General features: G+C 38.7%; 1 protein-coding gene across 3 annotated transcripts in view; it reads left to right on the top strand.

Annotated features, from left to right (window-relative positions):
* The window catches only part of C1QTNF7 (C1q and TNF related 7), a 137,022-nt gene that overhangs the window by 95,831 nt on the left and 14,233 nt on the right, over positions 1-26,958 (top strand). Inside the window, exon 1 of one of the 3 annotated variants that reach the window (XM_004282534.3) lies at positions 25,143-25,584. The exons of the other annotated variants lie outside the window; for them this stretch is intronic. The gene's annotated coding sequence lies outside the window, so the exon portion shown is untranslated. Of the gene's footprint in view, positions 1-25,142; positions 25,585-26,958 lie in introns of those variants that run through there. 3 annotated transcript variants of the gene reach the window in all.

Raw genomic sequence — 26,958 nt, 5'->3', positions numbered from 1 at the left:
AGACCTCTGGTACAACATTAAATACACCAATATTTGAATTATAGGGGTCCCAGAAGAAGAAGAGAAAAAGAAAGGGACTGAGAAAATATTTGAAGAAATTGTAGTTGAAAACTTCCCTAATATGGGTAAGGAAATAGTCAATCAAGTCCAGGAAGCACAGAGAGTCCCATACAGGATAAATCCAATGAGAAACAAGCCAAGACACATATTAATTAAACTATCAAAAAATAAATACAAAGAAAAAATATTAAAAGCAGCAAGGGAAAAATAACAAATAACACACAAGGGAATCCCCATAAGGTTAACAGCTGATCTTTCAGCAGAAATGCTAGAAGCCAGAAGGGAGTGGCAGTACATATTTAAATTGATGAAAGGGAAAAACCCACAACTAAGATAACTGTACCCAGCAAGCATCTCTTTCAGATTTAATGGAGAAAGTGAAACCTTTACAGACAAGCAAAAGTTAAGAGAATTCAGCACCACCAAATCAGCTTTACAACAAATGCTAAAGGAACTTCTCTAGGCAGGAAACACAAGAGAAGGAAAAGACCAACAAAAACGAAAGCAAAACAATTAAGAAAATGGTAATAGGAACATACATATCAATAATTACCTTAAGTGTAAATGGATTAAATGCTCCAACCAAAAGACATAGACTGGCTGAATGGTTACAAAAACAAGACCTGTATATATGCTGTCTGGGACACATACAGACTGAAAGTGAAGGGATGGAAAAAGTATTCCATGCAAATGGAAATCAAAGGAAGCCTGGAGTAGCTATCCTCATATCAGACAAAATAGACTTTAAAATAAAGACTACTACAAGAGACAAAGAAGGACACTACATAATGATCAAGGGATCAATCCAAGAAGAAGATATAACAATCGTAAATACTTATGCACCCAACATAGGAGCACCTCAATACATAAGGCAAATGCTAACAGCCATAAAAGGGGAAATTGGCAGTAACACAATAATAGTAGGGGACTATAAAACCCCACTTTCACCAATGGAAAGATCATCCAAAATGAAAATAAATGAGGAAACACAAGCTTTAAATGATACATTAAACAAGACAGACTTAATTGATATTTTTAGGACATTTCAACAAAAAACAGCAGATTACAATTTCTTCCCAAGTTCTCATGGAATATTCTCCAGGATAGATAATATCTTGGGTCACAAGTGAGGCCTTAGTAAATTTAAGAAAACTGAAATCATATCAAGTATCCTTTCCAACCACAACACTATGAGACAAGGTATCAATTAGGAGGAAAAACATCTGTAAAATATACAAACACATGGAGGCTCAACAGTGCACTACTAAATAACCAAGAGATCACTGAAGAAATCAAAGAGGAAACCAAAAAGTACCTAGAAACAAATGACAAAGAAAACACGACAACCCAAAACCTATGGGATGTGGCAAAAGCAGTTCTAAGAGGGAAGTTTATAGCAATAAAATCCTACCTCAAGAAACAAGAAAATTCTCAAATAAAAAAACCTAACCTTACACCTAAAGCAGTTAGAGAAAGAAGAATTAAATAAACCCCAAAGTTAGGAGAAGGAAAGATATCATAAAGATCAGATCAGAAATAAATGAAAAAGAAATGAAGGAAACGATAGCATAGATCAAAAAACTAAAAGCTGGTTCTTTAAGAAAGTAAAAAAATTGATAAACCATTAGCCAGACTCATCAAGGAAAAAAGGAGAAGACTCAAATCAACAGAATAAGAAATGAAACAGGAGAAGTAACAAATGACATTGCAGAAATACAAAGGATCATGAGAGATTACTACAAGCAACTATATGCCAATAAAATGGACAACCTGGAAGCAATGGACAAATTCTCAGAAAAACACAACCTTCTGAGACTGAACCAGGAAGAAATAGAAAATATAAACAGACGATCACAAAAACTAAAATTGAAACTGTGATTAAAAATCTTCCAACAAACAAAAGCCCAGGACCAGATGCCTTCACAGGCGAATTCTATCAAACATTTAGAGAAGTTTGAAAACATTATCGTTTTCAAACTCTTCCAAAATATAACAGAGGGAGGAACACTCCCAAACTCATACTACCAGGCCACCATCACCCTGAACCAAAACCAGACAAAGATGCCAAAAAAGAAAACTACAAGCCAATATCCCTAATGAACATAGATGCAGAAATCCTCAACAAAATACTAGCAAACAGAATCCAAAAGCATATTAAAAGGATCATACACCATAATCATGTGAGGTTTATGCCAGGAATGAAAGCATTCTTCAATATATGCAAATCAATCAATGTGATAAACCATATTAAAAAACTGAACAAGAGGGCTTACCTGGTGGTACAGTGGCTGAGAGTCCGCCTGCCGATGCAGGGGACATGGGTTCATGTCCCGGTCTGGGAAGATCCCACATGCCGCGGAGCGGCTAGGCCCATTAGCCATGGCCACTGAGCCTGCGCATCCGGAGCCTGTGCTCTGCAATGGGAGAGGCCACAACAGTGAGAGGCCTGCGTACCACAAAACAATAAAAATAAAAATAAAAACTGAAGGAGAAAAACCATATGATGATCTCATTAGTTGCAGAAAAAGCTTTTGACAAAATTCAACACCCATTTATGATAAAAAAAAAAAACCTCCAGAAAGTAGGCAAAGAGGATAATACTTACCTCAACATAATAAAGGCCATATATGACAAACCCACAGCCAACATCATTCTCAATGAGGAATAATTGCAACCATTTCCCATAAGATCAGGAACAAGACAAGGATGCCCACTCTCACCACTATTATTCAACATAATTTTGGAAGTTTTAGCCACAGCAATCAGAAGAAAAAGAAATAAAAGAATCGAAATCAGAAAAGAAGCAGTAAAGCTGTCACTGTTTGAAGATGACATGATGCTATACATAGAGAATCCTAAAGATACTATGAGAAAACTACTAGAGCCAATCAATGAATTTGGTAAAGTAGCAGGATACAAAGTTAATGCACAGAAATCTCTTGCATTCCTATACAATAATGATGAAAAATATGAAACGGAAATTGAGCAAACACTCCCATTTACCATTGCAACCAAAAGAATAAAATACCTAGGAAAAACCCACCTAAGGAGACAAAAGCCCAGTATGCAGAAAACTGTAAGACACTGATGAAAGAAATCAAAGATGATACAAACAGATGGAGAGATATGCCATGTTCTTGGATTGGAAGAATCAACATTGTGAAAATGACTCTACTACCCAAAGCAATCTACAGAATCAATGCAATCCCTATCAAACTACCACTGGCATTTTTCACAGAACTAGAACAAAAAATTTCACAATTTGTATGGAAACACAAAAGACCCCAAATAGCCAAAGCAATCTTGAGAAAGAAAAATGGAGCTGGAGGAATCAGGTTCCCTGACTTCACACTACACTACAAAGCTACAGTAATCAAGACAGTATGGTACTGGCACAAAAACAGCAATATAGATCATGGAACAGGATAGAAAGCCCAGAGATAAACCCATTCACATATGGTCACCTTATCTTTGATAAAGGAAGCAAGAATATACAATGGGGAAAAGACAGACTCTTCAATAAATGGTGCTGGGAAAACCAGACAGCTACATGTAAAAGATTGAAATTAGAACACTCATTAACACTATATACAAAAATAAACTCAAAAGGATTAAAGACCTAAAGGTAAGGCCAGACTCTATAAAACTCTTAGAGGAAAACATAGGTAGAACACTCCATGACATTAATCATGGCAAGATTCTTTATGACCCACCTCCTAGAAAAATAGAAATAAAAACAAAAATAAACAAATGGAACCTAATGAAACTTAAAAGCTTTTGTACAGCAAAGGAAACCATAAACAAGACGAAATAACAACCCTCACAATGGGAGAAAATATTTGCAAAGGAAGCAACTGACAAAGAATTAATCTCCAAAATGTACAATCAGCTCATGCAGCTCAATATCAGAAAAACAAACGACCCGATCCAAAAATGGGCAGAAGATCTAAGTAGACATTTCTCCAAAGAAGATCTACAGGTTGCCAACAAACACATGAAAGGATGCTCAACATGACTAATCATTAGAGAAATGCAAATCAAAACTACAATGAGGTATCACCTCGCATCAGTCAGAATGGCCATCATCAAAAAATGTACAAACAATAAATGCTGGAGAGGGTGTGGAGAAAAGGGAACCCTCTTGCACTCTTGGTAGAAATGTAAATTGATACAGCCACTATGGAGAACAGTACAGAAGTTCCTCAAAAAGCTAAAAATAGCACTACCACATGACCCAGCAAATCCCACTACTGGGCATATACCCTGAGAAAACCATAATTTGAAAAGAGTCATGTACCACAATGTTCATTGCAGCTCTATTTACAATAGCCAGGACATGGAAGCAACCTACGTGACCATCAAGAAATGAATGGATAAAGAATATATGGCACATATATACAATGGAATATTACTCAGCCATGAAAAGAAATGAAATTGACCTATTTGTAGTGAGGTGGATTGAGCTAGAGACTGTCATACAGAGTGAAGTAAGTCAGAAAGAGAAAAACAAATACTGTATGCTAACACATATATATGGAATCTAAACAAGAAAAAAAATGGTTCTGAAGAACCTAAAGGCAGGACAGGAATAAAGACGCAGACGTAGGGAATGGACTTGAGGATACGGGGAGGGGGAAGGGTAAGCTGGGATGAAGTGAGAGAGTGGCATGGACATATATACACTACTAAATGTAAAATAGCTAGTGGGAAGCAGCCGCATAGCACAGGGTGATCAGCTCAGTGCTTTTTGTCCACCTAGAGGGGTGGGATAAGGAGGGTGGGAGGGAAATGCAAGAGGGAGGAGATATGGGGATGTATGTATATGTATAGCTGTTTCACTTTGTTATACATGAGAAACTAACACACCAGTGTAAAGCAATTATAGGCCAATAAAGATGTTAAAAACAAAAAAGAAATGTTAGAATACAAACATGCAAGAAATCTGCTGTAAAATAGAACAATGAGAGGATAAAAAAAAAGCAAACAGCAACAGTGTATGGGTAATATTACAAATCTTTGAACAAAAGATCTATGAAGAGACACACATATAGAACAATAAAAACATAAACATTTTTAATAAGTAGGTAATAATACCTACTTCACTAGGTGGTCAGGATTACTGTGGCTAGCATAGAGTAGGTGCTTAATAAATGGATGATATTATTTGCTGCCTTCAAGTTAGGAATCCCAATAAATGGTGTTGACTCTTGGCCCCTTGAGGAACTTCCTCTGGGCTGCCAGGGGCAATCCTTCAGATAGGTACCTTGTCCTGACCACTGGCTAATGTCCTGAGAGGCCAGATATGTACGTCTCAGTAACCACATCCGCCCATAGAAAAAGAGCAGCCCTGTATAACCAGCTGCACAGGACAGCAGGTGTTTTTGGCTTCCAAGTTGCCCCAGAATCCAAGAGCAAGGTGGATCTCACCATTTCAACCAATGGCACTGATGTACTAGAAAATAATCCCACTTTCCATTTGCACCTTCTATGATTTTCCCTGGTATTTGTCACATGGCCAAGTTCTGCATAATGGATGCCTTTGAGCTCATTCTTCATTACTCTTAACAAACTGGCGGATATTGTTAGCTGGCCGCAAATGCTGCCTACTTCCTCTCCAGGCAAGGAGATGAGATCTCAGGTCCCCCTTCCCTTTTAACTCCTCTCTTTCCTGTCTTGTGAGGGTCCCAGGAGAACTGCTCCCAGGGCCAGGGATATAACCCCAATGAGCCACTCTAAAGCCAGAGTTGACCAGCTGACCTCAGAGGGCCCTCCTTCCTTTTTGCTTTGCCTCAAATCAGTCTGCTGGGCTCCAGCAAAGTGAAACTCCACACAGGATTTCTTGATTCCTCAAGTGCCATCCGTGGTCTAGCTGGATATCTTAGGAGAAGCAGTTATTGTGGAAACTTGGGACCTAAGAACACTCTGCTTGAAACCAAACACTTCATACCTTGATTCCAACAATTACCAACTGGGTGACTTCGGACAAGTCCCTTACCCACCTAAAGCTGTAGCTTATGTAGATACGCAGTGGGAATAATAATATCCATTCAGCGTTCATTTGTTGAGGTCCTCCTCTGATCCAAGCACTTTTCTGGGAAGGAAAAAGTTCTTGATTGTTGTCCTCAGGGAGCTTAGAATGTGGCATACCAACCTCATGCAACTGTTAGGAAGATGAAATAAACGTTAGGTGCTGGGACCGTGCTGGGCATGTAGTAAGCGTGAAACACCAGTTAGCTCTTGTCTTTGTTATCAGCATTATTATGGTTATCAGCATTGCTGTGAATGCTTTCATTCTTTTACAATCCAGTTCAAGATTCAGACACTCAAAAAGTTTACAAACCAGGCTTCTAGCTCTCATCAACACTTTAACATGGGAACTACCAATGAATGAGGTCTAAGTTCAATTAGTATTGGTTTATTTATTTATCCATCCTGGAAAATAGTAGACGTTCAACACATGTTTGTTTACTGTGTATTTCCTGCCTTTGTAGATTTTTTTTCTTTAGGTCATAAAATCACAGAGTAGTTTGAATTATTGGAATGGTTCTAAATAGGAGAATGCTATTCTTCTTTCATTTAATCAATATTTATTTATCAAATGCTCATTGTTTGAGTTCACTTTAGCAGCAGACTAGACGTTGGACTTGAAGGCAAAAAACCACAATGGCAGAGAGAGCCATTAAAAGGCTGTTGCAAGAGGTCAGGTATGAGACATCCAGGCCTAAACCGAGGAAAGTAGGAAAGTAGGAGAGTTATTTACTTGGCTGTTCATACACACCTGTTGTGTTTACTACCAGAACCCAATCGTCGTTGTCGACTGCTTTTCATGGTCTTATTTGGGCATCTAATTAGAATTAGTCATTATATCAACTGGCATATATTAAGAAATTCTAGATTTTAGGCCTTGGCTATAAGTGGGTGATACAAAGATGAATAAGACAGGGTTCTTGCCCCAAAGGAGCACACTGTAAGGTGCACATTCTTATCCCTGAGTTTATATCAAGTGTAACTCAGGTATAAAAGACTAGCTGCCCCCTACAGACTGCAACCCCTTAAAAGTAGGAGTTGGCTTTCCCACACTTATTGGGGGCCTCAATAAACAATACCCCTGCTTCTCTGCCAGATTTTATGCAAATTGAGAAATAAAACAAAGCAGTTTGCATCCGTATTGTGGAAATAAATGAAGACCAACTAAATGAGAACAAGAAAAGGCTATTTATTCAGAGCTGGCTATAGCAAGGGAGTCAGCCACCAACACTTGCATTTTGGCAGAGATTCAAAAACAGGCAGAGGAGTGGGAAAGCTTTATAGTGGAAGACAGAGAAGGTTTCAGGTATGCCCTGACTGGAGGGAATTTTCATAGGAAAGCTGTAGGTGGGATAACCAGACAAGGGTCATCCTATGTGATTGATTGAGGTGTATATTTGGCTTTCTTTGGTTGAACTTACACTGGAAGTGGAGACAAAAATTAGGGAAGCTGTCAGTTATTATTCAGGTCCTGGCTATGTGGGGCTGATTGTTGCAGGGGTTATTGTTTGGCTTCCAGGATTGTTACTAGAGACAGTAGTCTGACTTCCTGCACATCTAGCTTATAACAACAAGTTAGCCTCCTTGGCTGTTATGATAGGTAAGGTTGGTTTCCTGGGTAGGTTGCCTAAGGTTGTAGGTCAGAGTCTATTGTAACTATGGTCTGGCCATTGTCTGTATATTCAGTCTCTCAATTCCCGACCCCCCCAAAAAATTCTTGACTTTTACTTCACCCCATATAAAAAAATTAAAAGATATCATAAACCTAAATATAAAACCTAAAACTATACAATTTCTAGGAGGAAATATTTGTAACCTTGAGTTGAGCAAAGATTTCTTAAATAAGATATAAAAACACTAAATATAAAAGAAAAAATTTAATAAACTGCACTTAAAATGAAATGCTTCTCTTCAAAAGACATAACTAATAAAAAAAAAAGTCAAATCATAGACTGGAGAAACTATTTGTAAAACACACATCTGATATATATCTAGAATATATAAATTCTTACAACAAATGATAAGCAGATAACCCAAAGTGAACAAAAGATTTGAACTGATTTTTCAACAAGGAAGATATACGGATGGCAAATAAGTACATGAAGAGATACTCAACGTCATTAGGGAAATTCAGTTAAAACCACAACACAATACCACCACACACCAATTAGAATGGTGAAAATTTGAAAGCAAAATCAGTAATATGAAGTGCTGGCAAGGATCTGGAGCACCTAGAACTTTCATCCATTGCTGCTGAAAATACAAAAGGGCATACCCTCTTTGGAAAAGAGTTTGGCAATTTCCTATGAAGTTAAATATACATGTAACATATTCACCAACAATCTATCTCCTAAGTATTCAGTCAAGAGAAATAGAAACACGTTTACACAAAGACCTGTGCATGAATGTTTATTACAACTTTAATTCAGAAGAGCCAACCACTGGAAACAAGTTTAATGTCCCTCAGCTTGTACATGGACAAACCAGTTGTGGTACGCCTATACAGTGGAATAGTGCTTAACAGAGAAGGGAACATGGGTGACTCTCAAAAGCTTACGCTCCATGAAAGAAGACAGATTCAAGAGCCCACATGTTGTGGGACTCCACTTATATGAGATTCTGGAAAAGGCAAAATTATAGGGACAGAAATAAATCAGTGGCTGCCAGTGGCTAGAATGGGGGAGAGTTTTTACCACAAAAGGGCATGAGGAAACATTTAAGAGGGAATGGAAATGTTCTGTCTCTAGTGTGTGATGGTTATACTACATTGGTCAAAACTCATTCGACCGTACACAGAAAAAAGAATGACTTTTACTCTTTATAAATTATACCTTTTTTAAGAATATTGCTTTGGTGTGATGGTAAAGGAGCTTCTTAAACCAGATTCCCTGAAACTGGGCAGAATTTCATCCCCAGTCAACAGAGCTGAACATACCTAGTTCTTCCCATATATCCCAAATTCATCCATTCTACTTTCTCTGGGGAAGAATAAATAAAGAGGTAGAGTGCTTCGGAAAATCCCTACTCCAAGAAAATGAAAGGAACAGGGAAAATGCAGTCTCCTCTACCACCATTCCCTGTTCCTTTAGTGTTAAACTTTGAAGTAGCACAATTTTTTTCCTGCAAAGGCATTGTGTCCCTCTTTTTTTTTTAAACATCTTTATTGGAGTATAATTGCTTTACAATATTGTCTTAGTTTCTGCTGTATAATAAAGTGAATCAGGTATATGTATACATATATCCCAATATCCCCTATCTCTTGCATCTCCCTCTTACCCTCCTTATCCCACCCCTCTAGGTGCTTTGGTCACAAAGCACCGACCTGATCTCCCTATACAATGCAGCTCCTTCCCACTAGCTATTTTACATTTGGTAGTGTTTATACGTCAATACTACCCTCTCACTTTGTCCCAGCTTACCCTTCCCCCTCCCTGTGTCCTCAAGTCCATTCTCTATGTCTGCATCTTTAATCCTGTTCTGCCCCTAGGTTCATCAGAACCTTTTTTTTTAATTTAGATTCCATATATATTTGTTAGCATATGGTATTTGTTTTTCCCTTTCTAACTTACTTTACTCTCTATGACAGACTCTGGGTCCATCAACCTCACTACAAATAGTTCAATTTCGTATCTATTTACGGCTGAGTAATATTCCATTGTATATATGTACTACAACTTCTTTATCCATTCATCTGTTGATGGACACTTAGTTTGCTTCCATGACCTGGCTATTGTAAATAGAGCTGCAATGAACATTGGGTGCATGTGTCTTTTTGAATTATGGTTTTCTCAGGGTATATGCCCAGTAGTGGGATTGCTGGGTCGTATGGTAGTTCTATTTTTAGTTCTTTAAGGAACCTCCACACTGTTCTCCATAGTGGCTGTATCAATTTACATTCCCACAAACAGTGTAAGAGGGTTCCCTTTTCTCCACACTCTCTCCAGGATTTATTGTTTGTAGATTATTTGATGATTGCCATTCTGACAATTGTGAGGTGATACCTCATTGAAGTTTTGATTTGCATTTCTCTAATGATTAGTTATGAGCATCCTTTCATGTCTTTGCAGGCAATCTGTAGATCTTCTCCAGAAAAATGTCTATTTAGGTCTTCTGCCCATTTTCGGATTGGGTTTTTTGTTTTTTTAATATTGAGCTCCATGTGCTATTTTTATATTTTGGAGATTAATCCTTTGTCAGTTGCTTCATTTGCAAATATTTTCTCCCATTCTGAGGGTTGTATTTTCATCTTTCTTATGGTTTCCTTTGCTGCACAAAAGTGTTTAAGTTTCATTAGGTCCCATTTGTTTATTTTTGTTTTTATTTCCATTTCTCTAGGAGGTGGGTCAAAAGGATCTTGCTGTGATTTATGTCAAAGAGTGTTCTGCCTATGTTTTCATCTAAGAGTTTTATACTGTCTGGCCTTACATTTAGGTCTTTAATCCATTTTGAATTTATTTTTCTGTATGGTGTTAGGCAGTGGTCTAATTTCATTCTTTTACATGTAGCTGTCCAGTTTTCCTAGCACCACTTACTGAAGAGGGTGTCATTTCTCCATTGTATATTCTTGCCTCCTTTATCAAAGATTAGGTGACCATATGTGCGTAGGTTTATCTCTGGGCTTTCTATCCTGTTCCATTGATCTCTCTTTCTGCTTTTGTGCCAGTACACTATTTTCTTGATTACTGTAGCTTTGTAGTATTGTCTGAAGTGAGGGAGCCTGATTCCTGCAGCTGCATTTTTCTTTCTCAAGATTGCTTTGGCTATTTGGGGTCTTCTGTGTTTCCATATTAATTGTGAAATATTTTTGTTCTAGTTCTGTGAAAAAATGCCATTGCTAGTTTGATAGGGATTGTATTGAATCTGTAGATTGCTATGGGTAGTATAGTCATTTTTACATTGTTGATTCTTTCAATCCAAGAACATGGTATATCTCTCCATCTGTTTGTATCATCTTTAATTTCTTTCATCAGTGTCTTATAGTTTTCTGCATACAGGCCTTTTGTCTCCTTAGGTAGGTTTATTCCTAGGTATTTTATTCTTTTTGTTGCAATGGAAATGGGAGTGTTTCCTTAATTTCCCTTTCAGATTTTTCTTTTCTTTTTTTTTTTTTTTTTTGCAGTATGCAGGCCTCTCACTGTTGTGGCCTCTCCCATTGCGGAGCACAGGCTCCAGACATGCAGGCTCAGCGGCCATGGCTCATGGGCCCAGCTGATCTGCAGCATGTGGGATCTTCCCGGACTGGGGCACAAACGCATACCCCCTGCATCGGCAGGTGGACTCTCAACCACTGCACCACCAGGGAAGCACACTTTCAGATTTTTCATCGTTATTGTATAGGAATGCAAGAGATTTCAGTGCATTAATTTTTATCCTGCTACTTTACCAAATTCATTGATTAGCTCTAGTAGTTTTCTGGTAGTCTTTAGGATTTTCTATGTATAGTATCATGTCATCTACAAACAGTGACAGTTTTACTTCTTCTTTTCCAATGTGGATTCCTTTTATTTCTTTTTCTTCTCTGATTGCTGTGGCTAAAACTTCCAAAACTCTGTTCAATAATAGTGGTGAGAGTGGGCAAGCTTGTCTTGTTCCTGATCTTAGAGGAAATGTTTTCAATTTTTCACCATTGAGAACAATGTTGGCTGTGGGTTTGTCATATATGGCCTTTATTATGTTGAGGTAGGTTCCCTCTATGCCTATTTTCTGGAGAGTTTTTATTATAAACACATGTTGAATTTTGTTGAAAGCTTTCTCTGCATCTATTGAGATGATCATATGTTTTTTTCTCCTTCAATTTGTTAATATGGTATATCACATTGATTGATTTGTGTATTTTTTTGTAATGTCTGAAACATTTATATTAACATATTTCCATACACATAACCCAAAGAAAGTTTAGTATTAGTTGTTTTGTTTGTTTCTTTTTTTATACTGCAGGTTCTTATTATCATCAATTTTATACCCATCAGTGTATACATGTCAATCCCAATCGCCCAATTCAGCACACCACCATCCCCACCCCACCGCGGTTTTCCCCACTTGGTGTCCATATGTCTGTTCTCTACATCTGTGTCTGTGTCTCAAGAATTTTGAAGAATCCTTGCATTCCTGGGATAAACCCCACTTGAACATGGTGTATGATCCCTTTAATGTGCTGTTGGATTCTGTTTACCAGTATTTTGTTGAGGATTTTTACATCTAGGTTCATCAGTGATATTGGCCTGTAGTTTTCTTTTATTGTGGCATCTTTGTCTGCTTTTGGTATCAGGGTAATTGTGGCCTCATAGAATGAGTTTGGGAGTGTTCTTCCCTCCACTATATTTTGGAAGAGTTTGAGAAGGATGGGTGTTAGCTCTTCTCTAAATGTGTGCTATAATTCACCTATGAAGCCATTTGGTCCTGGGCTTTTGTTTGTTGGAAGATTTTTAATCACAGTTTGTGATTGGTCTGTTTATATTTTCTATTTCTTCCTGGTTTAGTCTTGCAAAGTTGTACTTTTCTAAGTATTTGTCCTTTTCTTCCAGGTTGTCCATTTGATTGACATATAGTTGCTTGTAGTAATCTCTCATGATCCTTGGTATTTCTGCAATGTCAGTTGTTACTTCTCCTTTTTTATTCCTAATTCTGTTGATTTGAGTCCTCTCCCTTTTTTCCTTGATGAGTCTGGCTACAGGTTTATAAATTTTGTTTATCTTCTCAAAGAACCAGCTTTTAGTTTTATTGATATTTGTTATTGTTTCCTTCATTTCTTTTTCATTTATTTCTCATCTGATCTTTATGATTTCTTTCCTTCTGCTAACTTTGGGGATTTTTTGGTTCTTTGTTCTCTGATTGCTTTAGATGTAATGTTAGGTTGCTTATTTGAGATGTTTTTTATTTCTTGAGGTAGGATTGTATTGCTATAAACTTCCCTCTAAGAACTGCTTTTGCCGCATCCCATAGTTTTTGGTCCGTCATGTTTTCATTGTCATTTGTTTCTAGGTATTTTTTTATTTCCTCTTTGATTTCTTCAGTGATCTCTTGGTTATTTAGTACTGTATTGTTTAACCTCCATGTGTTTGTATTTTTTACCTTTTTTTCCTGGAATTGACATCCAGTCTCATAGTGTTGTGGTCAGAAAATGTACTTGATACGATTTCAATTTTCTTAAATTTACCAAGGCTTGATATGTGACCCAAGACATGATCTATCCTGGAGAATGTTCCATGAGCACTTGAGAAGAAAGTGTAATCTGCTGTTTTTGGATGGAATATCCTATAAATATCAATTGAGTCTATCTGGTCTAATGTGTCACTCAATGGATGATCTTTCCATTGATGAAAGTGGGGTGTTAAACTCCCCTACTATTATTGTGTTACTGCCAATTTCCCCTTTTATGGCTGTTAGCATTTGCCTTATGTATTGAGGTGCTCCTATGTTGGGTGCATAAATATTTACAGTTGTTATATCTTCTTCTTGGATTGATCCCTTGATCATTATGTAGTGTCCTTCTTTGGCTCTTGTAATAGTCTTAAAGTCTATTTTGTCTGATATGAGAATTGTTGCTCCAGCTTTCTTTTGATTTTCATTTACATGGAATACCTTTTTCCACCCCCTCACTTTCAGTCTGTATATGTCCCTAGGTCTGAATTGGGTCTCTTGTAGACAGCCTATATACAGTTCTTGTTTTTGTATCCATTCAGCCAGTCTATGTCTTTTTGTTGGAGCATTTAATCCATTTACACTTAAGGTAATTATCAATATGTATGTTCCCATTACCATGTTCTTAATTGTTTTTGTAGGTCTTTTCCTTCTCTTGTGTTTCTTGCCTAGTGAAGTTCCTTTAGCATTTGTTGTAAAGCTGATTTGGTGGTGCTGAATTCTCTTAACTTTTGCTTCTCTGTGAAGGTTTCACTTTCTCCATTAAATCTGAATGAGATCCTTGCTGGGTAGAGTAATCTTAGTTGTAGGTTTTTCCCTTTCATCACTTTAAATACGTCCTGCCACTCCCTTTTGGCTTCTAGCGTTTCTGCTGAAAACTCAGCCCTTAACCTTATAGGGATTCTCTTTTATGTTAATTGTTGCTTTTCCCTTCCTGCTTTTAATATGTTTTCTTTGTATTTAAGTTTTGATAGTTTGATTAATATGTGTCTTGGTGTGTTTCTCCTTGGATTTATCCTGTATGGAACTCTCTGCACTTCCTGGACTTGGGTGACTCTTTCCTTACCCATATTAGGGAAGTTTTCAATTATAATCTCTTCAAATATTTTCTCAGTCCCTTTCTTTTTCTCTTCTTCTTCTGGGACCCCTATAATTTGAATGTTGGTGCGTTTAATATTGTCCCACAAGTCTCTGAGACTGTCCTCAATTCTTTTCATTCTTTTTTCTTTATTCTGCTCTGCAGTAGTTATTTCCACTCTTTTATCTTCCAGGTCACTTATCCATTCTCCCTCAGTTATTCTGCTATTGATTCCTTCTAGAGAATTTTTAATTTCATTTATTGTGTTGTTCATCATTGTTTGTTTGGTCTTTAGTTCTTCTTGGTCCTTGTTATACGTTTCTTGTATTTTCTCCATTCTGTTTCCAATATTTTGGATCATGTTTACTATCATTACTCTGAATTATTTTTCAGGTAGACTGCCTATTACTTCTTCATTTGTTTGGTCTGGTGGGATTTTACCTTGCTCCTTCATCTGCTGCCTATTTCTGTGTCTTCTCATTTTGTGTAACTTACTTTGTTTGGGGTCTCCTTTTTGCAGCTGCAGGAACATAGTTCCCATTATTTTTGGTGTCTGCCATCAGTGGGTGAGGTTGGTTTGGTGGCTTGTGTAGGCTTCCTGGTGGAGGGTACTGGTACCTGTGTTCTCGTGGGTGGCACTGGATCTTGTCTTTCTGGGGGGCAGGGCCACGTCCAGTGGTGTGTTTTGGGGTGTCTGTGAACTTATTATGATTTTAGGCTGCCTCTCTGCTAATGGGTTGGTTTGTGTTCCTGTCTTGCTAGTTGTTTGGCATGGGGCATCCAGCACTGTAGCTTGCTGGTCATTGAGTGGAGCTGGGTCTTAGCATTGAGATGAAGATCTCAGGGAGAGCTCTTGCCAATTAATATTATGTGGGGCTGGGAGGTCTCTGGTGGTCCAATGTCCTGAACTCGGCTCTCCCACCTCAGAGGCTCAGACCTGACAGCAGGCTGGATCACCAAGACCCTGTCAGCCACATGGCCATGTACATGGGTATTTTCTTGCCTTTTGGGAATCTGAGGTCTTCTGCCAGCATTCAGTAGGTGTCCAGTAGGAGTTGTTCCACATATAGATGTATTTTTGATGTATTTGTGGGGAAGAAGGTGATCTCTATGTCTCACTCCTCTGCCATCTTGAAGGTCCCCATGCAATAGGAGACTCCACTGAAGAGGCCAACATCTGCAATAGCTAGAGATGCAGAGGCATTTTTTTTTCAGAGGGTTTGTAGTTTGCTTTTTTTTTTTTCTCTTTTCCTTTGTGCCTTATCTAGTTTCACTTGTTCTCAGGGTGCTTCATTCAGAGGCCTCACACTCAGCACTTCAGATCAGAGTGCCCATTTCCCTTTTTCCCCTCCAGGAGTAGCTGGTTGCCTCTGCATGATGTCAATTGAACTGTTCCCAGTGTAATTCTTAGATACCATGTTATACTAACAATAAAAATAGAGAGGAACTGTAGAGTAGGTACAGAGAAGAAAAGTGAAGTAGCACATTTTAATAGAAGTTTCCCATTCTCATTGCTGTCGAGTGTGTTGAATGTCATGGAGACAGACCCCTAAGCCAAAATTTGAATAGGCCTTGGATTTTACCCATATGGGTAATGTGATCACTAGTGAAGGTGAAGGTTTTGGAGTCCATCTCTGCCACTTACCAGCCTTGCCCTTCTTTCCCTAGCCTCAGCCCCCTCACTTATCATGGGAAAATCATACCAGCTACCTCATGTGCTCTTGGTAAAGAATAAGTAAGAAATGCATATAAAGCACTTAGGACAGTGCCCTGCCATAATAAAACTCTTGATAAATGGTAACTATTATTTATTTTCTATTATTCAATGATATGGCATCTCAGAAACAACTTTAAGTGTCCATCAATGGATTAATGGATAAAGAAAATGTTATATATATATATATAATGTATATATAATATATATATATATATATATATACATACACACACAATGGAATACTATTTAGCCGTATAAAAATGAAGGAAATCTTACCATTTGCAACAACATGTATGGACCTTGAAGGCATTATGCTAAATGAAATAAGTCAGACAAAGAAAAACAAATACAGTATGATCGCACTTCTACATAAAATCTTAAAAAAAAAATAAAAATGAACTCAGAGATACAGAGATCAGATTGATGGTTGCCAGAGGCAGGGATGGGAGGTAGGTGAAATGGGTGAAGGGGGTCAAAAGGCACAAACTTTCAGCTATAAGATAAATAAACCTGGGATGAAATATACAGCATGGAAACTATAGTTAATAATACTGTATTGTATATTTGAAAGTTGCTAAGAGAGTAGATCTTGAAAGTTCTCATCACAAGAAAAAAAATTTATAACTATGGATGGTGCTAGATGTCAACTAGACTTACTGTGGTGACCATTTTGCAATATATGCCTATATGAAACCATTATTTTGTACATCTGGAGCTAATAAAATGTTATGTGTCCGTTATATGTCAATTTTAAGAACATACACACACAACACCAGAAAATAAAAATTAAAAAAAACAGAGATACAGAATCTCTCATATGTCAAATATTTCTCAGAGAAATGTGCAAATTGAAGTCACTGCTACAAGAAGCATAGAAGTGATAAAGCAAACACACAAAGTTTTGGTTCCTGTGGTTTGCCTTCCAGGTTAGGTTTTCCCCTGACCTCACCTTTCCATCTGCACCATGGTGGGGATGGAGGTGGCCATGCCCAGCTGCACTGAGATCCTTCCCCAGGGCTGACAGGCTTCATTCTGTGCCTGTTGATTCTTAAGTGCCCAAGACAATGCAGATCACTCTGTTAGCCTTCTCATCCCAAGATTCCAGGACTCTCTAACATTTTAAAAACGTATGGACACCAAGCGGGGGAAAGGAGGGGTGGGATGAATTGGGAGATTGGGATTGACATATATACACTAACTAATGTGTATAAGATAGATACCTAATGAGAACCTGCTGTATAGCACAGGGAACTCCACTTCCCTGTACAGTAGAAACTAATACAACATTGTAAAACAACTATACCCCAATAAAAACATAAATAAAAAATAAAGATGATGCTAGTTCTCTCGTGTTTCCTAAACAATCTTAGGATGGTATGACAGGTTATGTTAGTAAAAGCCAAAAATTGCACGTGGCAGCAGTATCACCCATCCTTGACATGTGGCAGGACTAAAGGCCAGCTCTGCACTGTAGTCTTTCCTGGAACACACGGACCCACAGACAGGCCTTTACTGGGCTCAAAACTTCTTGGAATTTCTTTAACAAGTCATCAGAGAGCTCCCCTGTGGACTCTGAAAACTTCACTGAGAAAGCTTGAGACTACATAAAATTACATTTCACAACTTTTAGTGCACAGTGTAGCAGTTGGTGAGTAAAGTGCTTTTAAGACATTTTAAACTACTCTAAAGTAAGCCTATTTTTGGTTAAAAGTCTCAATGGCTGATGAAGCTGCACGGTGTCAATCACTCTTATTTATTATCCAAGATGATAATAATTCCTAGGTTTTCCTGAAATAGTTATGAAATAGATGATATGATGTGTGGAATTTGCTTCTAAACATACCAAATGCAGGGGTAAGGGATTAGTTGAGTAGGGGTATCAATGAAATTATATTCCTCTCAGTAACTATTGAGCTGGTGGTGGGTACACAGCAACTCATTTTCCATTTGGTCTCTACTTTTGTGTATGCTCAAAATTTTCTGTAATTTTTTAGAATGTTCTTATGATTTAAAATATAAGAAGTGATATTTGCAGTAGAAAGATGAGAATCAAGTATTATGATCTGCGATAATACTACCATGTTAACTCTCAATTATCCACAGTAATAGGTGTTTATGTGTATGAAAAATACTGCAGTGTCTTCTCTGTGTGAAGTCAGGAATCAGGTCCTGGTAACTAGCTGTGCTGTACAGAGGAGAGAATCTTACAGGGGACCTGAGTTCTAACTCTGGTCTTATCCATAAATGGGGCCTTTGGAAGAGTCACTTTTCACTGAAGGTATTTTCTTCTCTATAAAATGGGAAAATCAGGCAGATGCCCTCAGAGGGCATCTTCCTTCCCTAATGACTTGAAATTCTCACTGGAGTGAGTTCCAAGGCATTAGAATCCTGTCTTCCTCTTTCAGCTCCTCATCTCCAGGGCCTGTGGTGGGACCTGGCACAGGTAGAGGTCATGATATTTGTTCATTCAATGAGTGTGTGAATTGCCTTTTTTTAAATATGCAAACCACTTTTCCCACAAGAACTTACATCTTCTCGACAATGAAAGCAGATTCAGTTCATAAGCCAAATGAAGTCTGTATAGCTTATTGAAGTCACCTCAATGAGAGGCAGGAAAATGGCAGCGAGCATCACCTCTATTTGTATCAACTTCATTATTGTAACAGACTGGGGTTGAGGGAGAGTTGGCAGCCTCCCCCCTAAAACCCTGCTCACAGCCTTTCAGGATAAAGACCAGAACCTTCCAAGCCCAGCAGAGCCCTGCTAGTTCCAGGCATATCCTCCAGGCATATGCTCTCCTTTGCTCTTTTCAATGACCTTCTTTCAAAATCATCTTATTCCACCTCAGGGCCTTTGCACATGTCATTCCCTCAGCCTGGAAGTGTTTTCTAATTTCTCTTCCTGGTTAATGACTGTTCCCCTTTTATACTTCAGGTCACATGTCATTTCTTTAGACAAGCCCTAGGTCTCAACTAGGTTGCCCTGCTTAAACACTCCCATAACACCCTTTACTTTCCCTTCAGAAAACACTTTCCAGAGTTTCCTGAATTTATTAAATGATCGTCTATGTCTTAAATATGATATAAATAAGAAACAACTTCATTTTTCTCCCATCACTTTTTCTAGTCAACTCCTATTGGATCTTTTTCTCTGCCCTTTCGTGACAACTCAGGCAAATGCCTTGGCTTTTTGGTCACTTTGAATGACATGAACAATCTTGTTGGTCAATTGTGACTCATTTTCAGACATTAAAAAGACAAATCTAAATCAACACCTCAATATCATATCCAATAGAAAGCTTGTTCTTTTCCAAGTCTTCAGCTCAAAATATGTTATGCTTTTCACTCTTCCCCCATCTCCTACCTCTCCTTCTACTTTGGGCATGTCCAGAGTCAGATAAGAAGGGAGGAGAATTAGAAAAATGTGACCAAAGTATGTTTACTTAATAGGTACTGGTATGGTTATTTTCTGGCTGCCGATACCTGCTTGGTGCTCCAGGTATTCAACTGCTGGCTTTCTCTGGTTGAACATTTCCCGTAGCCATTAGAGGCTTTCTGAGGGAACTCCATGCTTTACAATTTCCTAATATGGGTGATAAAGTCCTTGGGTGATACCCTGCTTTGCCCCCATACCATCCTCAGCTTCTGCAGTCCGTGGTATGCTAGATGGCTTCTTACTGGCTTCCTCATCCTAGAAGGACTCCCTCCTGGCTCAAGAGGTCCCACCTAAATGGTCCAATCCCAGTTGCCATCCTCAGTGTCATCTGCCTCTTGGAAAATTCATACATCCTTGCCTCATCAATAGCTGCTTTTATACTGCTCTCTCTTCTCCAGACAGCCTTCTGCCTTCAGAATTCTCTAATTTCTATGATCACATAAGACATCAAACTTTAGGGGTAGCTCAAGCTCCCCCACATTTCTCTGATCCCATGAGAATTGCAAGGCTTTCAGTTTCACAGTTCAGTTAATATGCAACTGTAGAACAAGGTGGTTTCTTTCTTGCAGGCACCTCTGATACTATCAGTAATCTCTTGGAGTCCTTGCCACTAGTCTGGGAGTTGGGGAGGGGGTATTATTCCTCCATCTCCTCCCTCATAGGAAGGGAGAGGAGAGGTCCTTGGCACTCCCTTATCAGCTAATGACTCTCTACCTTGATGGCTCCCTTCAACTATTCATCCTTTTTGAATTTCTAGTTTTCTCTTATGTGGGTAAAAGTGGACTATAGCTAGTATCAGATCCAGCTGGTTTTTGGCAAGTCTTAAATGGATGTATGGGAACTGATTGCCCATTATTCTCTGCCTTGAGTGCTCAACTGAAACTCCAAGATGATGGAAAGTCCGAATTAACATCTGGTAAACATAGTCTTATGCTTATTTGATGAATCTCTGTCTTCCCTACTAGACTTTTTCTCTCTAAGGGTAAGAGCTCCATGTTTGCTCCCCATTGAATACCAAGATCAAGCACTCAGTATCTGGCATATAGTAGGAGCTCAATAAGTATGTAATGAGGTGATTAATAAAAGAACAGAATAAAAGAGTGAGAAGACCAGATCAGATTTATATCACTGACACTCCCTGGCTTGGAAGGACTAATAGAGGAGGCATCATTTGAGGAAAAGTAGATAAGGTAAAGATTCCCAATTTCTGACTGCCTATCAGAATTACCCATAGAGCTTTTGAAAAATATCAGTACCTAGAACTAATCCACTGGTGTGCTGATACAGTAGATCTAGTTAAGAATCCATGAGTTAAGGTGCATAAGAGAGATCCAAATAATGTTCTAGGAGGGTTCAAAGGAAGGGAAGGCTGTACCTGCTGAGAGTATCAGGGAGGCTTTCTGGAGAAAGCAATGCATAAGGAGGACAAAAGTGAGCATATGTAGAAAAGGGCATGGGAAGGACATGGCCAACAGGGACTTGTAAGCAAGAGGAGATGATATAAGCAAGGCACTGAGGCTAGAAAGACAAGGTTAGATTCCCGCCCGAACCCAGTGCTATGGGAAGGAAGAGGAGGAGTCAGGCGTGCAATCCACCCACCTGCAAGCTGTGTGGATGCAGGAACCTGGTCTTGTAAAGTTAGAAACACCCTATGGGGATACATGGTACAGTGGTTAGGTGGGCCAACTGTGGATCAGCCTGCCCAAATTCCTCATCTACGAAGGGAGGATGATAAAATTACTCACCTCAAGAGGTTATGGTGAGGATTAAAGGAGAAAATGATGTCATGTCTTAGCACATAAGCTAGAACATTCTTTTAAAAATAATTCTAGTACCGAGAATTGGCTTATATATATTCCCAGTGCTGTGCTGATCTAGCTTAGACCAGCTAGCAAGGGCCAACTCCACACAACTTTGCATTTAGTGAATATCAGGTTGGTAGCTTGAAATTGGCCATGATGGAAGTATTTACACCAAGGAAACTGACAAAGCTATCAATCTGTACCTGTTTCTTGAGAGCTGGTTCACCAGCACACTGTGAGATGCTCTGTGAACGTTGATTGGATTGATCTAGATTGAACTGAATTCAGTTGAAAAGTGAGTTAAGGCTACAGGAAAATAAACACAAGCTGAGAGGAGAAAAAAATGTCTGCCTAGAAAAGACAGAATAAGACCTTGGCCTCGGCATGAGTGGCAGGTGTAAATGGAACCCGACTTTTTTACTTTAAGCCAATACTTCCTTCAGCATATTTTTCTACCCACTTTTTTTTTTTTGCTACTGTCTAAAATAAGTGTGAAAATGATGAGTGAAATAGGCAATAACAAGCTTTAGTAACATCTGAGGTCTGAATGCTCTAGGAGACAATTTCAAAGGTTTTATTCTCTCTGTGAAGAAGAGTAAATCCAGGAAGATATAGACTATAATAAGTTAGCTAAGATGAAAAATAATGAAGAAAAAATCAAATATTGCAGAACAGAAAAAATACAGTGATACTTTAATAATATAAGGAACCTTGCCATCGAACACTAAAGGGAATTTAAGGAAGTTATGAATGACACAGAAAAAGCAAATATGAACACCCGTAAATTGTGTCAACACTTGGTCAAGTTAAGACAGAAAAATAAGAACACATCTACCTCTTTTGGAGGTCAAAAAATTTACCCATTTCTAAGCTCTTTGATGGAGATTGTACCAATCCAAAGAAAAATGAATGAGAAAAGCCCTTTAAGAAGTCATCACTTACATGCACCCCAATATTCATAACAGCATTATTTACAATAGCCAAGAAATGGAAACAACCTAAGTGTCCATTGACAGATGAATAGATAAAGAAGATGTGGTATATATATACAATGGAATAGTACTCAGCCATAAAAAAGAATGAAATAATGCCATTTATAGCAACATGGATGGACCTACAGATTATCATACTAAGTGAAGTAAGTCAGAGAAAGATAAACATCATACAATATCACTTATATGTGAAATCTAAAAAAAGATACAAATGAAGTTATTTACAAAACAGAAACAGACTCACAGATATAGAAAATAAACTTATGGTTACCAAAAGGGAAAGGGAGGGGAGGGATAAATTAGAAGTTTGGAATTAACAGATGCACACTACTCTACATAAAATAGATAAACAATAAGGTCCTACTATATAGCACAGGGAACTATATTCAATATCTTGTAATAAACTATAATGGAAAAATTCTGAGAAAAGAATATATGTATATATATAACTGAATCAATTTGCTGTACACCAGAAACTAACACAACATCGTAAATCAACTATACTTCAGTAAAAATAAAGTTATCCCTTGTATACAAATAAATGAACATATCCACAGGCTGACATCCCAGAAATTAAGATTATAAGGACTGCTATTCTAGCCCAGCCTTTTAGAAGACCTCAGAGGGGAGTGTGGGAAGATTACCTTCAAGTCAGATAGTCAGGGCCTTCTTACACAAGTCAGTGGGTTGTTCTGTGGTGTTAGGCTAGGAGTGAACTAATGAAAGAATTCAGCCTCTATGACCTATGTGCCAGTTCAAGTTCAAATATAGTCATGCCATTTTTCTTTCTTCCAATTAGTTCTCAGGATCCCATTTTTTTATTATCAGGTAGACTAGTCAAGATCTAAATCCTCCCCTCCATGAATGATCTAAGAATTCTAGGGGCATTCTTGGTTCAAATGGGGTCATGTCTACTTCTATCCCAGGCAGAAAGTGAAAAACAAAAGTTTTGTCCACTAGTCTTGTCGCTTTAGCTGCCACCAAATTGCCACACTCTAATTGTGCAGAATCTAGTAGATGCTTGTCCATTTGTAGGAGATGCTCTCACTAACCCCGGTACTACCACCTTACTAAGTTTTAATATAATGACCTTCTTAATTCTCCACTGTTCCCCAAAGGAGAGCTGTGATGACAGAATCACTGAAGACAGACGAACTTTCAGCTTCATCCATGTACTCCACCAAAACCAGCCACCCCCAAATCCTTTAATGCTTTTGGCCCAGACTCCCAAGCACCTCCCTCTCAATTCCGTTCTGTGGTCCACAGTATTTGTTCTTCACAGCAGGCTTTGGACCAAACCAACCCTGTCGTCCATGACTAATTTCTTTAAGTTTACATCATGGAAAGAAGGGGCTGGGTCCTTGGTTCCTTCCTTTCCAGAAGACCCTGGATGCTTTAAGTAAATAACCTCAACCCCTCTCCAGCCAAGGGTCCCTGAGAGGAAAACCTTCATCAAACCACTACCAAGTGCTTCCCTTTATGCAGAGAGTCACCTGAGTAACCTCTCTCAATATCAAGTACCCGCTTCCAGGTGACTTGTATCTCTACTTGTATGTAAGGTATAGAGTGGCTGACATTACTTTTTAAGCTCCACCTCATGAGGCACAAGATGAGAGAATATTAAGAACGGTGAGAAAACTTAGAAATAATCAAGGACAACCCATTTATTTTTTTATATCTTTATTGGAGTATAATTGCTTTACAATGTTGTGTTAGTTTCTGCTGTACAACAAAGTGAATCAACTATATGTATACATATAACCCCATATCCTCTCCCTCTTGAGCCTCTCTCTCACCCTCCCTATCCTACCCCTCTAGGTCATCACAAAGCATCGAGCTGATCTCCCTGTGCTATGCAGCAGGTTCCCACTAGCCATCCATTTTACATTCGGTAGTGTATAAATGTCAGTGCTACTCTCTCACTTTGTCCTAGCTTCCTCTTCCCCCCCACCCCGTGTCCTCAAGTCTGTTCTCTACCTCTGTGTCTTTATTCCTGCCCTGCCACTAGGTTCATCAGTACTGTTTTTTTAGATTCCATATATGTGTGTTAGCATACAGTATTTGTTTTTCTCTTTCTGACTTACTTTACTCTCTATGACAGACTCTAGGTCCATCCACCTCTTTACAAATAACTCAATTTCATTCCTTTTTATAGCTGAGTAATATAAGGACAACCATTTTATTTTGAGGATGAGGAAACTCTCTCTGATTAAGGTCCTACTCTACTTTAGCAAAAGCTGTGCCTCACTTGTGTGCTCAAGGCATTATTTTTATGACTCTATGTTCGAACTCAGATTTTTGACAGCCAATAAATTCAAAAGACTATGTCCTCCAGATAGGAGGGTGGATAGCTAAGGCAAAATAAAGCCCACGAATATTCTTGGTCAAATTTGTGATTCGTGCCCATTTCCCCAACTGGAAGTATTTCTTTCAATTTGCATTCTTAATAGCTTGAAAGAATGGTGGGGAAAGCAAGATAAAAACAAAATTTTTCAGTCACTCAGTTTCCATAAACACCATCATGAATTACATACTGCTCTTGTAAGGATATACATGAAGTTCGTATCAAAAGGACAAAAAGAAATTGATAGCACTGGAGATGAGTTGTCATAGGGTCTGGAGAACCATTCTGCCTTTTGAGTTGTGATCCATTCTCTATATGAACAAAGACCCATTAGTCTTCTGAAAATATCCAATCATTTATCCATTCAGAGAACAAAGAAAACAGCAGTACAGTATTCATCACCCTCTTTCATTTTGTAGCACATAGGATGAGGGACCATTTTCCTGCCGTATTTACCCAGAATAGGGACATCTTTCCTTGTTATCTCATGAGACACAATCCCACTTCCAGAATCTGAAGATTCTACATGGAAAATGCTCAAAAAGGGCATAACTTTTTTTCTCTAAGTTAACAACTAATTTCCAGTCAGTGAGTAATTTTTTTCCTGAAACATCCACTCAGTGGAAAACAAATGAAGAGGGGAAAAAATTAAGTAAACAAATCTGAAAACGAGGCCACAACACACAGAGATGGAGGTGCCTCTACAGCTAACGGTCAAGAAAAGCAGGCACTTTCAGGTTTAACTCAAACAAAATCGAGGTTTTTAACTGGCCCTGATTGAGCCTCACCCAATGAATGACTTTCAGTGCCTCTGGCTCTTTGGGACTAACGGAGAGAATTATTTTTAGCACAACTATTTGGAAACCTCTGAGAACTTGAATCTATTTTTCTGTCTGGTACCAAAGCAAGATTTTCTCTGAGCTCTCATGAAAGATCCTCAGTGTCTTGTGGATTTAGAATTCTGGAGCAACCCACCATCCCAGAGCAAGGTATGGTGTTTACTCTTTTTTTAGAATTTTGGCAGATGTGGCTGCAATGTCCTATTTCATTACGGTAGCTTTTGAGTTTATTAAACAGATGGCTCTGGAAGAAGAATCCATGAAACTGAAGACCTGGGTTCAAATCTCTGGTCTGACACTAGCTTTGTGACCATAAACAAGTTACCTGACTTCTCTGGACATTGGTTCCCTGTCCGACCTACCACAAAAGGGTCCTTGGGAAGATGATACAGGCTTAACGTTGCTCTGTAGATGACAAAATATTTGATAGATGTTAGAACAGATTACTGTTGTGCCATCGTAGCCTTTTACATACAGCAGATGGAGCTTTATAAATTATGAACTGTTTATAAGAATAAATATTGATGAATATTTTCCTTCATTCAACTTTTGTTGAGCCTCTACTGTAGATCAGTCTTTGTCCTAAATGTTTGTGATAGAGTTTGCATTTTGGTGGAGAAAAAGCAATAGTTAGCCATAATACAATGTGGTTGTGTGGCTATGCTGGGTGGAGTAGAGACAGGAGAAGGAAGGGACTTCATGGCCAACAGAAGAAGCTGTTCTGAGGAGGAAAACCAGGGCCCCAAAGGGAGAGCTGAGGAAGAACAAACAGAAGGCACTGGGGTGTGAGCAGCTCAGGTCTGATCCCGTCTTGCTCACAGTGCACTCCTAGTGCACAGAGGAGGACAAACCCTGCTGTTGTGAAATCCCTTCCCCTGCAGGCCAAGGATATGTCTCGTTTTGGCCTCCATGGTTACCTATCCTCCTCCTAATGAATTCCAAGCAAAACACATTTTCAACTTGAATTAGTAATTGAGCCCTTTGCCATGAAGTAATGTTACAGTTTCCCTCACATGATGTCAGGGAAAACCCAAGTGTTTAGAGACACAAGAGCTCAGTTCAAATCCTGCCTGGGCCATTTTTAGGGCTGTGTGGACTTGAACCCTCAGACTCTCCATTTTATTATTTGTAAAGTGAAGATAATAGCACCAACTTCATAAAAGTGGTGTGGGGATTGAGTAAATGGTGTCTTGAAAGCTCAGTAATAAGAATACTAGTAGGTTCCATACATCCCAATTAATCTTTTTTTTTTTTTTTTTTGCGGCACGCGGGCCTCTCACTGTTGTGGCCTCTCGCGTTGCGGAGCACAGGCTCTGGACACACAGGCTCAGCGTCCATGGCTCACGGGCCTAGCCGCTCCGTGGCATGTGGGATCTTCCCGGACTGGGGCACGAACCCGTGTCCCCTGCATCGGCAGGCGGACTCTCAACCACTGTGCCACCAGGGAAGCCCCTAATCTTTTTTTACTTAGTTTTTTTGTGGTAAAATATACACAACATAAAACTTGCCAGAGTATACAGTTCT

This window comes from Orcinus orca, chromosome 4 (genome assembly GCF_937001465.1).
Source record: "Orcinus orca chromosome 4, mOrcOrc1.1, whole genome shotgun sequence".
NCBI lineage: Eukaryota > Metazoa > Chordata > Mammalia > Artiodactyla > Delphinidae > Orcinus > Orcinus orca.
Note: the sequence above shows the minus strand (reverse complement) of the source record. Positions and strands in the feature narration are given on the sequence as shown.